General features: G+C 39.1%; 2 protein-coding genes across 2 annotated transcripts in view; both read right to left on the bottom strand.

Moving 5' to 3' along the window:
• Window positions 1-13,914, bottom strand: part of LOC311077723 (uncharacterized protein) — a 118,210-nt gene that overhangs the window by 88,497 nt on the left and 15,799 nt on the right. The gene's annotated exons all lie outside the window — the stretch shown is intronic.
• The window catches only part of LOC311069432 (uncharacterized protein), a gene marked incomplete at its 3' end in the record, with an annotated part of 22,017 nt that extends 8,103 nt beyond the window's left edge, over window positions 1-13,914 (bottom strand). The window contains exon 1 of the mRNA XM_084092599.1: window positions 13,884-13,914. The remainder of the gene's footprint in view (window positions 1-13,883) is intronic.

Raw genomic sequence — 13,914 nt, 5'->3', positions numbered from 1 at the left:
ACAATTAATGGTATTTTGGGATGGGATAAGTTTTTATCACATCTATTTTGTAACTTTAAGTGTAACCATATATTAACCGTGTCATTAGACCCTTTCAATTACATATAATGTGCTAACTAGTTTTGATTAGGTATTGACTTTGAAGTGCTACCTATTGCAAAACAATATCGTCACTCTATAGCAGCAATCTGCCACATATTTAGCTGTTGTTACAACTTGTAACTACGCTTATTTCCGTTGTTGATATAAGTAGCAGTGGGTGGTAATAGACAAGAAATCTACAGTTTTCCACCATCTTACTAATAACATTTCTTTAGTCATTCGGCAGTTTAGCAGCCTGAACCCCTGTAGGAAATCCATCCTTACAAAAGTATGGAATTTTGATTTCATTTAATGACTGAAAAAAATTGATTGTAAATAACTAGTTTACTAATTATATTTTTATTGAACTGTCTTTTGGTCCAATTTTGCAAAATAACCAATTCAAGCATAATTATGACTTTCCTTTTTTATAGTATTACAAAACATTTCCAGTGAATTAAATGTATAAAACAGAAACATATCACAAAAAAATGCAGAGCAAAGATGTAGCCTATCATTAAACTGTTGTACTTTTAACTAGCTCATATCATTATTCTTAGAGGTTTTTAATTGCTTTATTATTTTTTTTTTAGACGGGTGTCATTGAACTTGAATGGGCTTCCCGTTAAACCAGGCCCAACACTATGGGTCGCCTGGTCAAATGTCTGTCAGTTCCTCCTTAAATTCTCCAGATCTGTAGGTCTTCCTGCAAATGAATTGCATAAAGATGTTGGTTTCAATGTAAGCTGATAGTCATAAAAAAACAAAACGTAAAATGTATTTCACCTGAAAGCTTCAGTTTTGGATATTGCACAATGAACATCCTCATTTTAAAATATTTCCTGGACTATTTCTTTTGTGGAGTAAACTTGGTGCGAGGGACATTAATGAGACCTTATTGCAACGTGGTACCAATGTAAACAAATAAAATTACTTGTAAAAATCTTAAGATCTTTAAGCTAAAATACATTTATAATGCCCTCAAAACAGCACTAAAGACACAGTTATATTGTGCTTATCAAAGTTAGTGCATGTTGAAGTCAATTTGAATCGGAGTAATCCTGCCCTGAGAGCAGCGCGTAATACACTAAAATAACAGCGATTTGAATCTATTGAGTACTCCTGCCCTGAGAGCAGCGCGTAATACACTAAAAATAACAGCGATTTAGGTCACTTGATGGAGTTTTTCGGTTCCTTGCCACTGTTGCCTTTGGCTTGCTTAGTTGGGGATATTTTGGGGATATTTAATTTTATTCTATCAATCAATAAATTCCACTAGAAACAAACTTTGTTGTATTATTTTATTTTAATACTGTGAAGCTGCTTTGATACAATCTGTATTGTGAAAAGCGCTATACAAATATACTTGATTTGATTTGATTTGATTTGAATCTATTGAGTACTCCTGCCCTGAGAGCAGCGCGTAATACACTAAAATAACAGCGATTTGAATCTATTGAGTAGCCTACTCCTGCCCTGAGAGCAGCGCGTAATACACTAAAATAACAGCGATTTGAATCTATTGAGTACTCTTGCCCTGAGAGCAGCGCGTAATACACTAAAAATAACAGCGATTTGAATCTATTGAGTACTCCTGCCCTGAGAGCAGCGCGTAATACACTAATATAACAGCGATTTGAATCTATTGAGTACTCTTGCCCTGAGAGCAGCGCGTAATACACTAAAAATAACAGCGATTTAAATCTAGAGTACTCCTGCCCTGAGAGCAGCGCGTAATACACTAAAATAACAGCGATTTGAATCTATTGAGTACTCCTGCCCTGAGAGCAGCGCGTAATACACTAAAATAACAGCGATTTGAATCTATTGAGTACTCCTGCCCTGAGAGCAGCGCGTAATACACTAAAATAACAGCGATTTGAATCTATTGAGTACTCCTGCCCTGAGAGCAGCGCGTAATACACTAAAATAAAAGCGATTTGAATCTATTGAGTACTCCTGCCCTGAGAGCAGCGCGTAATACACTAAAATAAAAGTGATTTGAATCTATTGAGTACTCCTGCCCTGAGAGCAGCGCGTAATACACTAAAATAACAGCGATTTGAATCTATTGAGTACTCCTGCCCTGAGAGCAGCGCGTAATACACTAAAATAACAGCGATTTGAATCTATTGAGTACTCCTGCCCTGAGAGCAGCGCGTAATACACTAAAATAACAGCGATTTGAATCTATTGAGTACTCCTGCCCTGAGAGCAGCGCGTAATACACTAAAAATAACAGCGATTTGAATCTATTGAGTACTCCTGCCCTGAGAGCAGCAAGTTATACACTAAAATAACTGTGATTTGAATCTATTGAGTACTCCTGCCCTGAGAGCAGCGCGTAATACACTAAAATAAAAGCGATTTGAATCTATTGAGTACTCCTGCCCTGAGAGCAGCAAGTTATACACTAAAATAACTGTGATTTGAATCTATTGAGTACTCCTGCCCTGAGAGCAGCGCGTAATACACTAAAATAAAAGCGATTTGAATCTATTGAGTACTCCTGCCCTGAGAGCAGCAAGTAATACACTAAAATAAAAGCGATTTGAATCTATTGAGTACTCCTGCCCTGAGAGCAGCGCGTAATACACTAAAATAAAAGCGATTTGAAACTATTGAGTACTCCTGCCCTGAGAGCAGCGCGTAATACACTAAAATAACAGCGATTTGAATCTATCGAGTACTCCTGCCCTGAGAGCAGCGCGCAATACACTAAAAATAACTGCGATTTGAATCTATTGAGTACTCCTGCCCTGAGAGCAGCGCGTAATACACTGAAAATAAAAGGGATTTGAATCTATTGAGTACTCCTGCCCTGAGAGCAGCGCGTAATACACTAAAAATAACTGTGATTTGAATCTATTGAGTACTCCTGCCCTGAGAGCAGCGCATAATACACTAAAAATAACAGTGATTTGAATCTATTGAGTACTCCTGCCCTGAGAGCAGCGCGTAATACACTAAAATAAAAGCGATTTGAATCTATTGAGTACTCCTGCCCTGAGAGCAGCGCGTAATACACTAAAATAACAGCGATTTGAATCTATTGAGTACTCCTGCCCTGAGAGCAGCACGTAATACACTAAAATAACTGTGATTTGAATCTATTGAGTACTCCTGCCCTAAGAGCAGCGCATAATACACTAAAATAAAAGCGATTTGAATCTATTGAGTACTCCTGCCCTGAGAGCAGCAAGTTATACACTAAAATAACTGTGATTTGAATCTATTAAGTACTCCTGCCCTGAGAGCAGCGCGTAATACACTAAAATAAAAGCGATTTGAATCTATTGAGTACTCCTGCCCTGAGAGCAGCAAGTAATACACTAAAATAAAAGCGATTTGAATCTATTGAGTACTCCTGCCCTGAGAGCAGCGCGTAATACACTACAAATAACTGTGATTTGAATCTATTGAGTACTCCTGCCCTGAGAGCAGCGCGTAATACACTAAAATAAAAGCGATTTGAATCTATTGAGTACTCCTGCCCTGAGAGCAGCAAGTAATACACTAAAATAACAGCGATTTGAATCTATTGAGTACTCCTGCCCTGAGAGCAGCGCGTAATACACTAAAAATAACTGTGATTTGAATCTATTGAGTACTCCTGCCCTGAGAGCAGCGCGTAATACACTAAAATAAAAGCGATTTGAATCTATTGAGTACTCCTGCCCTGAGAACAGCGCGTAATACACTAAAATAACAGCGATTTGAATCTATCGAGTACTCCTGCCCTGAGAGCAGCGCGCAATACACTAAAAATAACTGCGATTTGAATCTATTGAGTACTCCTGCCCTGAGAGCAGCGCGTAATACACTAAAAATAACAGCGATTTGAATCTATTGAGTACTCCTGCCCTGAGAGCAGCGCGTAATACACTAAAATAAAAGCGATTTGAATCTATTGAGTACTCCTGCCCTGAGAGCAGCGCGTAATATAACAGCGATTTGAATCTAATGAGTACTCCTGCCCTGAGAGCAGCGCGTAATACACTGAAAATAAAAGGGATTTGAATCTATTGAGTACTCCTGCCCTGAGAGCAGCGCGTAATACATTAAAATAACAGCGATTTGAATCTATTGAGTACTCCTGCCCTGAGAGCAGCGCGTAATACACTGAAAATAAAAGGGATTTGAATCTATTGAGTACTCCTGCCCTGAGAGCAGCGCGTAATACATTAAAATAACAGCGATTTGAATCTATTGAGTACTCCTGCCCTGAGAGCAGCGCGTAATACACTGAAAATAAAAGGGATTTGAATCTATTGAGTACTCCTGCCCTGAGAGCAGCGCGTAATACACTAAAAGCGATTTGAATCTATTGAGTACTCCTGCCCTGAGAGTAGCGCGTAATACACTAAAATAACAGCGATTTGAATCTGAGTACTCCTGCCCTGAGAGCAGCACGTAATACACTAAAATAACTGTGATTTGAATCTATTGAGTACTCCTGCCCTAAGAGCAGCGCATAATACACTAAAATAACTGTGATTTGAATCTATTGAGTACTCCTGCCCTGAGAGCAGCAAGTAATACACTAAAATAAAAGCGATTTGAATCTATTGAGTACTCCTGCCCTGAGAGCAGCAAGTAATACACTAAAATAAAAGCGATTTGAATCTATTGAGTACTCCTGCCCTGAGAGCAGCGCGTAATACACTACAAATAACTGTGATTTGAATCTATTGAGTACTCCTGCCCTGAGAGCAGCGCGTAATACACTAAAATAAAAGCGATTTGAATCTATTGAGTACTCCTGCCCTGAGAGCAGCAAGTAATACACTAAAATAACAGCGATTTGAATCTATTGAGTACTCCTGCCCTGAGAGCAGCGCGTAATACACTAAAAATAACTGTGATTTGAATCTATTGAGTACTCCTGCCCTGAGAGCAGCGCGTAATACACTAAAATAAAAGCGATTTGAATCTATTGAGTACTCCTGCCCTGAGAGCAGCGCGTAATACACTAAAATAACAGCGATTTGAATCTATCGAGTACTCCTGCCCTGAGAGCAGCGCGCAATACACTAAAAATAACTGCGATTTGAATCTATTGAGTACTCCTGCCCTGAGAGCAGCGCGTAATACACTAAAATAAAAGCGATTTGAATCTATTGAGTACTCCTGCCCTGAGAGCAGCGCGTAATATAACAGCGATTTGAATCTAATGAGTACTCCTGCCCTGAGAGCAGCGCGTAATACACTGAAAATAAAAGGGATTTGAATCTATTGAGTACTCCTGCCCTGAGAGCAGCGCGTAATACATTAAAATAACAGCGATTTGAATCTATTGAGTACTCCTGCCCTGAGAGCAGCGCGTAATACACTGAAAATAAAAGGGATTTGAATCTATTGAGTACTCCTGCCCTGAGAGCAGCGCGTAATACATTAAAATAACAGCGATTTGAATCTATTGAGTACTCCTGCCCTGAGAGCAGCGCGTAATACACTGAAAATAAAAGGGATTTGAATCTATTGAGTACTCCTGCCCTGAGAGCAGCGCGTAATACACTAAAAATAACAGCGATTTGAATCTATTGAGTACTCCTGCCCTGAGAGCAGCGCGTAATACACTAATATAACAGCGATTTGAATCTATTGAGTACTCCTGCCCTGAGAGCAGCGCGTAATACACTAATATAACAGCGATTTGAATCTATTGAGTACTCCTGTCCTGAGAGCAGCGCGTAATATAACAGCGATTTTAATCTATTGAGTACTCCTGCCCTGAGAGCAGCGCGTAATACACTGAAAATAAAAGGGATTTGAATCTATTGAGTACTCCTGCCCTGAGAGCAGCGCGTAATACACTAAAATAACAGCGATTTGAATCTATTGAGTACTCCTGCCCTGAGAGCAGCGCGTAATACACTAAAATAACAGCGATTTGTATCTATTGAGTACTCCTGCCCTGAGAGCAGCGCGTAATACACTAAAAATAACAGCGATTTGAATCTATTGAGTACTCCTGCCCTGAGAGCAGCATGTAATACACTAAAAATAACAGCGATTTGAATCTATTGAGTACTCCTGCCCTGAGAGCAGCGCGTAATACACTAAAATAACAGCGATTTGAATCTATTGAGTACTCCTGCCCTGAGAGCAGCATGTAATACACTAAAAATAACAGCGATTTGAATCTATTGAGTACTCCTGCCCTGAGAGCAGCATGTAATACACTAAAAATAACAGCGATTTGAATCTATTGAATACTCCTGCCCTGAGAGCAGCGCGTAATACACTAAAATAACAGCGATTTGAATTTATTGAGTACTCCTGCCCTGAGAGCAGCGCGTAATACACTAAAATAACAGCGATTTGAATCTATTGAGTAGCCTACTCCTGCCCTGAGAGCAGCGCGTAATACACTAAAATAACAGCAATTTGAATCTATACTCCTGCCCTGAGAGCAGCTCGTAATACACTAAAAATAACAGCGATTTGAATCTATTGAGTACTCCTGCCCTGAGAGCAGCGCGTAATACACTAAAAATAACAGCGATTTGAATCTATTGAGTACTCCTGCCCTGAGAGCAGCGCGTAATACACTAAAAATAACAGCAATTTGAATCTTTTGAGTACTCCTGCCCTGAGAGCAGCGCGTAATACACTAAAAATAACAGCGATTTGAATCTATTGAGTACTCCTGCCCTGAGACCAGCGCGTAATACACTACAATAAAAGCGATTTGAATCTATTGAGTACTCCTGCCCTGAGAGCAGCGCGTAATATAACAGCGATTTTAATCTATTGAGTACTCCTGCCCTGAGAGCAGCGCGTAATACACTGAAAATAAAAGGGATTTGAATCTATTGAGTACTCCTGCCCTGAGAGCAGCGCGTAATACATTAAAATAACAGCGATTTGAATCTATTGAGTACTCCTGCCCTGAGAGCAGCGCGTAATACACTGAAAATAAAAGGGATTTGAATCTATTGAGTACTCCTGCCCTGAGAGCAGCGCGTAATACACTAAAATAACAGCGATTTGAATCTATTGAGTACTCCTGCCCTGAGAGCAGCGCGTAATACATTAAAATAACAGCGATTTGAATCTATTGAGTACTCCTGCCCTGAGAGCAGCGCGTAATACACTGAAAATAAAAGGGATTTGAATCTATTGAGTACTCCTGCCCTGAGAGCAGCGCGTAATACATTAAAATAACAGCGATTTGAATCTATTGAGTACTCCTGCCCTGAGAGCAGCGCGAAATACACTAATATAACAGCGATTTGAATCTATTGAGTACTCCTGCCCTGAGAACAGCGCGTAATACACTGAAAATAAAAGGGATTTGAATCTATTGAGTACTCCTGCCCTGAGAGCAGCGCGTAATACACTAAAAATAACAGCGATTTGAATCTATTGAGTACTCCTGCCCTGAGAGCAGCGCGTAATACACTAATATAACAGCGATTTGAATCTATTGAGTACTCCTGCCCTGAGAGCAGCGCGTAATACACTGAAAATAAAAGGGATTTGAATCTATTGAGTACTCCTGCCCTGAGAGCAGCGCGTAATACATTAAAATAACAGCGATTTGAATCTATTGAGTACTCCTGCCCTGAGAGCAGCGCGTAATACACTGAAAATAAAAGGGATTTGAATCTATTGAGTACTCCTGCCCTGAGAGCAGCGCGTAATACACTAAAATAACAGCGATTTGAATCTATTGAGTACTCCTGCCCTGAGAGCAGCGCGTAATACATTAAAATAACAGCGATTTGAATCTATTGAGTACTCCTGCCCTGAGAGCAGCGCGTAATACACTGAAAATAAAAGGGATTTGAATCTATTGAGTACTCCTGCCCTGAGAGCAGCGCGTAATACATTAAAATAACAGCGATTTGAATCTATTGAGTACTCCTGCCCTGAGAGCAGCGCGAAATACACTAATATAACAGCGATTTGAATCTATTGAGTACTCCTGCCCTGAGAGCAGCGCGTAATACACTGAAAATAAAAGGGATTTGAATCTATTGAGTACTCCTGCCCTGAGAGCAGCGCGTAATACACTAAAAATAACAGCGATTTGAATCTATTGAGTACTCCTGCCCTGAGAGCAGCGCGTAATACACTAATATAACAGCGATTTGAATCTATTGAGTACTCCTGCCCTGAGAGCAGCGCGTAATACACTAATATAACAGCGATTTGAATCTATTGAGTACTCCTGTCCTGAGAGCAGCGCGTAATATAACAGCGATTTGAATCTATTGAGTACTCCTGCCCTGAGAGCAGCGCGTAATACACTGAAAATAAAAGGGATTTGAATCTATTGAGTACTCCTGCCCTGAGAGCAGCGCGTAATACACTAAAATAACAGCGATTTGAATCTATTGAGTACTCCTGCCCTGAGAGCAGCGCGTAATACACTAAAAATAACAGCTATTTGAATCTATTGAGTAGTCCTGCCCTGAGAGCAGCGCGTAATACACTAAAAATAACAGCGATTTGAATCTATTGAGTACTCCTGCCCTTAGAGCAGCATGTAATACACTAAAAATAACAGCGATTTGAATCTATTGAGTACTCCTGCCCTGAGAGCAGCGCGTAATACACTAAAATAACAGCAATTTGAATCTATACTCCTGCCCTGAGAGCAGCTCGTAATACACTAAAAATAACAGCGATTTGAATCTATTGAGTACTCCTGCCCTGAGAGCAGCGCGTAATACACTAAAAATAACAGCGATTTGAATCTATTGAGTACTCCTGCCCTGAGAGCAGCGCGTAATACACTAAAAATAACAGCAATATGAATCTATCGAGTACTCCTGCCCTGAGAGCAGTGCGTAATACACTAAAATAACAGCAATTTGAATCTATTGAGTACTCCTGCCCTGAGAGCAGCGCGTAATACACTAAAAATAACAGCAATTTGAATCTATTGAGTACTCCTGCCCTGAGAGCAGCGCGTAATACACTAAAAATAACAGCAATTTGAATCTATTGAGTACTCCTGCCCTGAGAGCAGCGCGTAATACACTAAAAATAACAGTGATTTGAATCTATTGAGTACTCCTGCCCTGAGAGCAGCGCGTAATACACTAAAAATAACAGCGATTTGAATCTATTGAGTACTCCTGCCCTGAGAGCAGCGCTAAGGCGGGAGATGTATCATTTTGACTGTTGAAAATACCGCGGAAAATTTGAACGAGTTCTGTTCTCGCATATCAATTTAACAGACAGCGAGGTAGCATTGGAAAAGCATGTTTTACACCAGTTACCCCATAAGCAGCTTTGTTTTGGTCGACTGATGAAACAGTCAAATCAAAATGCATACAATACGATATTTAGACGATGATTAGTTTTGTGCATTTTTAAATGTTCGCATATTATCTTAGTAAACGTTAGAGGATGTTGAATTGTAACAAAATATAGTTGTAAATTCACTTACCTCTGTCTTTTATTCCGACTATTCCTCAAGAATCCCTCCGCAGCGCATCTCAAATTCAAACGTCTAAAACTCCCATCTGCTCTAAGCACCCACACTTATCCACACTTGCGGTCTTTGCACTTGACCACTTGTCTACTTGCATGACGTATTTCCTCTATTTGGCCCGAGTGTTTACAGAGCTTTTATTTATTATACTTTTAATACTTTGCATTTTAAAATAAACGTCTACATGTCTGTCCAGTAGTTGCTATGTAACTAACAGAAGACACAAATTTAAAATTGTGGTGCTTCTACACTCTAAATAATAGTACAGTACCGTACCGTAATATTACAGTAATATTTAACTTTATTAACTTAATAAAAATCTCTGAATATCGTTTACTTGATTGTTTGAGTTAAACATACTAAAATAACTGACTAAAAATCCAACAGTTAAGATAAGTTTACAGTTAAGCTTTTTTTACTAAAAGAATTTAGTATTTGATTAACAAATTATTTATTTATAATACACTTAATATATTTGTGAAATTTATATAAAAAATATTTGAGGATGCAGAATTAAACTGATCTGTTTCAAGAAACAAAAATATTACTTAATTCAAATTAATATTATTAGTATATTTAACACACTATTAATAAATTGAGTAAGTTTGCTCAATTAAAACACTGCACCCCTCCCCCACCCTTGGTGCATTTCCTCTGTGAAATTCAGGTTTGTGTATGTTTTATTTTATCTATAAAATCATTACTGTGCTTTAAATCATTTTATTTAATGCAAAACAACATACAGAGGCGTAATTCGACACCTGAACAACAGTCGTGCCTGTCTTTACGCATGATTGAAACTCTTTGCTTAAAAAAACACAACTTTATTCCTAATTATAATGAATATAATTAATTTGGATGCTAATATGTCCTCAGAACTGCGCACTGTTTGTTTATTGGCAGGTTATGGAGTCAGTCGCTCGCAGTATCTTTCGGCTATAAGTGAAACGCAGGAAGGCGGTCTGAAGTTCGAAGTTCACCCGCAGAGCGCGAGTCCGTCTCCGGCACGAGAACCAGCGCTGATCCGGTGGAAACTGGATAACAGACTGGTTGATTACACTTGAATTAGGCTACCTGAATGTTTAAATGTTTCATTTTTACTTCTAAAATGTTTGTTAAATGAGTTTAAATGTAGGCAATATTGTATACATGTTAAAACGCTGTAAAATATGCTGTATTGCTGTACTCATCGACATAGGCCAATGTCATGTATACTGGTTGTTGTATGGAATTCTATTTACAAAGGTTTAGAGGAAATAAAAAGCTAATATTACTCATAAATAAAAACAGTTAATATTACTCATAAATATTGTTTTTTTTAAATGTTAAATTATTTCTACTCAATTTTAATCGTTAATATACCAGATGCAGTTACTCAAACTAAAATTATTAATTTATATTAATTAATTAATTTTTTACTTGCATTTATTCAAATCATACAGTATATTTCATTGATTCCACAGCTTTAAAATTTTACATTTTTTTGAGTGTAACAATGTTTCACCAAAAAAACTGAGTAAATCATATTAAACCTTTTAGAGTGTAATTAAGTGATAAAAACAGTTGCAAATGTTGTACAAATTAGGCCTACACATACCATACTCATCTTTGTGTGGTGATGTGATCAATTACGGTAGTGATTAGGGGCGGATACGGTACGTTCAATGAGTATAAAAGATGAGATTGACATCTCACTAAGCGCGTCTTTCTGAGTCCTGGGAGTGACGTCATTTCAGGCGCGCTACTAGTAGGTAAGAGCTACTAGTGGCATTCTCTTCATGAACGTTTTGTGTGTAAGGGTAATTTGAGGCTCATCTGATTTAACAGTGTGACTGAGGAGTACGTTAGACATGTCGAACAACTATTTGTCAATGTGAGGCCATAATTGGCACGCTATCGAGTGCACTGGGCGGTGTGAGTTACTTATGCAGGTATGTTACAATTACTTTAATGTTAGGTTCACAGGACAGTGATTTCTTAAATTGAAATGTGTATTATATTTTAACAGTGACACGGGAGGCCAGGTGTTGCGGCAGGCTTCGTGGGCGCTGTTGGGCTTTATGCGACCCATTGCTGGTCCTGTGAATTTAGGATTGCCTGCAGCTGGTAGTCATTATTCGAGCTGGAGTGCTTCGGAACGGAGTTGGATTCTCCTCTGCAAGCTGTCTTCGACCATTCCTTTGCCTTTTACTGGAATGACGCATTTACTGCCGATCTGTAGTTTTACTCTAATTACTTGACAATCTCATTTTAGTGATTGAGGGTCCTCGACGACCGGAACGACACATCTTTTGCTTATTTGTACATTTTGTACAATTTGTACTCTAATTGTTTGACGATCTCATTTCCATGAACAAGGGTCTCCTTGACTATACTGGAAAGATAGCGTGTTCACAGTCGCAGTGACGTATCTAAACTTAGTCTTCTCCAGAATTGACGTTGAGACTGAGTGACTTACAGTGGCGAGAAGCTACTGATTTTCTTTGTCACTACTATTGTGTTTTATTGGGTATATTGTGTCTCTTTGAATGTCAGTTGTTTGTGAATGTGCTTTTGAGTATTGTATTGTAGTGTGAGAATACATTTTTATAGGACGGCGCTGGGCTGACAGAGTTAACTAGTATCAGCCAGTGAACGATTGCATCATTTTGATAAACCGATTCTTCTGGCAGCATGTGACAAGTGTAATTGATAGACCATTACATGGAATGTGTATTTGTGTGTTTGTTTGTATCTCATTGTCTTCTCTCCCACTCAGAATTGGGGTTCCAGATTAGCCAGAGTCCTCTGTGTGTGGTGGTGGTTCGGCTATTGATCTGCAGTGTTCACAGCGGGTGAATTTGGTGTGGTGTGAGAACACAAGTAGTTGCTGTGTTGATTGGATAGGCAAGACGAACTCCCCAATTCTGAAGTGGTAAAGTGTGTATGTGTGTCTGTGTATCGTGCTCCATGATTGATGCATTTCCCCTTTTTTTAATGTTTGTATACTAAAAAGATACCAGTTTGTATTCTATTGTGCGAAGTATTGAAAAAAATCTGTGAACCGTTTATCCATTGTTTGATATCTGACTCAGCCACTGCGAATCTGTGTGCTTTACAGTTTGTGACTGGGTCCCCGGACCATTTCCGGGGTGGAGTAGTCGGTTTAGTGCCGTAATTGGCATTTTAGTAAACCTTTGAAATCCAGATTGCCACATTTGCACCAATAAAATTTGCAACACTTTATGTTTTTAATTCCAAATTATATGTATCTAATTCATTTAAATTACAGTGGAATGTTTTCCTCGACATCTCGCGATTTCGGGGCACATGAGTTCCCGAACATAATGCATGATGGGATACGCTTAGCCTTGAATACTCCGAAGTGGTATTGGAGATAGTGTGGGTTTAGTGTGCATTAAGGGCACTGCACTTTGGCATTTTTAAGTCATGGGACAGTATTACGCACTTACTTTCTGTCGCGTGCACGCGCTCTCAAGTGGCCAAGACCACAAGTGTGGGTATTTAGATCAAGGCAAGAGACTGGAGACGAGCGGTGAATAAACAGGTCATGTGCATAATGATAAACATCTGTGTCTTGTTGCAGTAATTGGCATGGAGAGACCGGATAAAAGCCACTGGGAAACTGGGAGATTCTGAGAGAGTGGACTGAGGACTCGTGCGCTGTGTCTGTTCCAGAGCAGACTTTATGCTACTTTGATCTAATGAGAAATGTATGTAAGCTCAGAGAACACGTGCATGTTTTTGGTTTATTTTAAACTAATAATAGCACTAGCCTCAGCCTATTCTTGCACCTACAGATGAAGACACTAGCTCAACATAAACCCCTTGTATCTTGACTATAGCTGTGCATGCACATGTACAAGTGTGTGGGTTACCTAATGTAGCATCAGTGACCTCATCTTCCTTTTCTTATGAAAACTGAGCACCATCTATTTTGAGATTGAACAGAGAACTAAAAGAGAAATACGCTCTAGTTCTTAGCTTAAAGTCAAGCAGAAATCAATGAAATACTTTTATTTATGCAGGAAAATGACAGCAACCATCATTTTTGCACTGCCTGAGTACGGAACTGTCTAAAGCCTTTCCCCGTCCCCTTTGATTGACAGCAGCTTTCATTAAATAGTCAGCCTGTATTATACAGTTATCTGTTGTTAAAAGATTAAAGTTTTAAGGTGTTTGTCACCAACATACAAAACACTGCTAGAGAAAACATTGTGCTATTGGACTTTTGATTTTAAACCATATAGTTACTGAGACACAGCCCTGTGACAACTAGCCCCAACCAATCTCCCATAAATCCCCCACACTTAAGATATTTAACAGAACAGTTATAAAATCATGCTCTTACCCGTTTCACCAACACCAGTGACCAGTGACAG

Source organism: Abramis brama (genome assembly GCF_963993115.1).
Source record: "Abramis brama genome assembly, chromosome: 2".
Classification (NCBI taxonomy): domain Eukaryota; kingdom Metazoa; phylum Chordata; class Actinopteri; order Cypriniformes; family Leuciscidae; genus Abramis; species Abramis brama.
The sequence above is the reverse complement of the archived record's forward strand: the minus strand, read 5'-3'. Positions and strand labels throughout refer to the sequence as shown.